At 46.9% G+C, this 2,053-nt stretch overlaps 1 non-coding gene across 1 annotated transcript; it reads right to left on the bottom strand.

Moving 5' to 3' along the window:
• Positions 1–333: 333 nt before the first annotated feature.
• LOC133748927 (U2 spliceosomal RNA) lies at positions 334–517 on the bottom strand. The gene has a single exon (XR_009864529.1). It is a non-coding gene; the product is annotated as a U2 spliceosomal RNA (small nuclear RNA).
• Positions 518–2,053: the final 1,536 nt, after the last annotated feature.

Below are 2,053 nucleotides of genomic sequence, written 5' to 3'. Positions count from 1 at the left end.
TAGGCCAAAGCCAGGAGTTTCATCTGAGTCTCCCATGTCTGTGCAGAGGCTCAAATACTTAGACCATCTTCTGCTGTTTTCCAAGGCCCATTAGCAAGGAGCTTTATCAGAAGTGGAGCAGCTGGGACTTGAACCAGTGCCCATATGGGATGCTGGCATTGCAGGCAATGGCTTAATCCATTGTACCCCAACTACTCTGCTTATAACCCAGCTCCCTGATAATGTTCTTGGGAAAGCAGTAGAAGATAGTCCAAATGCTTGAGCCTCTGTCACCCACATGGGAAACCCAGATGAAGCTCCTGGCTTTGGCCTGGCCAAGCCCCAGCTGTTGCAGCTATTTGGAGAGTGAATCAGTGAATGGAAGATCCCTCCCTCTCTGTAACTCTGCCTTTCGAAAAAAAAGTAGAGATCAATAGGAAGAGTTTTTCAGAAGTTTATGAAAAATGCCTGTTATGGAAAAGCTATGCCTAGATATCAGATTTTACACTTGATCTTAGCCAAAAGGCCGAGAAGCGATAGATATCAGATTTTTAAAAAAATTTTCTGTTTAATTTATTTGAGAGGTAAAGTCACAGACAGAGAGAGGGAGAGACAGAAAGGTCTTGATCCACTGGTTCACTCCCCAAATGGCCTCAATGGCTGGAGCTAAGCTGATCTGAAGCCAGGATCCAGGAGCTTCTTCCATGTCTCCCATGCGGGTGCAGGGGCCCAAGCACTTGGGCCATCTTCCACTGCCTTCCCAGGCCACAAGCAGAGAGCTGCATCAGAAGAGGAGCAGCCAGGACAGGAACTGGTGCCCATAAGGGAGGCCAATGCTGCAGGAAGAGGCTTAGCCTACTATACTGCATTATTGGCCCTGATTTCAGATTTTTTTCGCAACAAATAAACTTATCTTTTAATTTTTTCCACAAATCCTTGTGTACCATTCACAATAGGCATGATATTAAGATTATTCATGGTAACACAATGAGAGTAAATAGTGCAGCATGTAGGATACAGTAAGAAACTTGTACAGACGACTAATTATGCTCTCATTCTGAGTCTCAAGGAATAGGGGGTTAGAACATGGATGGTGTGGTAAGCCTAGGGAAGGTCTCTCTGAGGAGGATTTATTTCCATTGAGAGAGGAGGGAGCCAGTATTATGATTATCATTACAAAAGAACAGTAGGCAGACTCAAGAAACCCAACAATGGCCGGCACTGTGGCTCAACAGGCTAATCTTCTGCCTTGTGGTGCCGGAACACCGGGTTCTAGTCCCGGTTGGGGCACCAGATTCTATCCCAGTTGCCCCTCTTCCAGGCCAGCTCTCTGTTATGGCCTGGGAAGGCAGTGGAGGATGGCCCAAATGCTTGGGCCCTGCACCCGCATGGGAGACCAGGAGAAGCATCTGGCTCCTGGCTTCGGATCAGCGAGATGCGCCGGTCGCAGCAGCCATTGGAGGGTGAACCAATGGCAAAAAGGAAGACCTTTCTCTCTGTCTCTCTCTCTCTATCCACTCTGCCTGTCAAAAAAAAAAAAAAAAAAAAAAAAAAGAAACCCAACATCATCCAACCCCTGAGGTTGAGGCTATGAGGGAAGCTTGTGGAGAGGGCCCTGGGATCCTGTTGCCTCTGTGTAGCTTCCACTTCTCTGAGCCTGAGACCATAGCCATACTTTTGGAGGTAGGCTTGAGTAGCTATTGGTGAGCAAGACCTTCAGTTGGGAAGATGAGCTGGGCCCAGAACTGAAGGGAGTAAGGACAAGTGGGCATGCTCCAGATAGCTCTGTGTCTACCCATCAGCTCATCTGACTTTGATGATCTTTCAAGAACAATGACTCCCCCTTCACTTCTTACCTTCCAAATATTGTGCAAGTCCTTATTTTGGCCACGTCTATTCCAGAACCACACAATAGGGGGATTCTGGGAGCCATAGTTCCAGGTCATCCTAGTTACAGCACAGTCACCACATGCTGGTACACTGCTTCTTGAAATACTGAGAAAACTTGAGGAAGAGCAAGTTTATGGTAGAAAAAATTGGGAGTACAGTGTTGAGTATATTTGAAATGCCTGTT

The sequence above is a fragment of the Lepus europaeus genome, chromosome 19 (genome assembly GCF_033115175.1).
Source record: "Lepus europaeus isolate LE1 chromosome 19, mLepTim1.pri, whole genome shotgun sequence".
NCBI classification, from domain to species: Eukaryota; Metazoa; Chordata; class Mammalia; order Lagomorpha; family Leporidae; genus Lepus; species Lepus europaeus.
The sequence above is the reverse complement of the archived record's forward strand: the minus strand, read 5'-3'. Positions and strand labels throughout refer to the sequence as shown.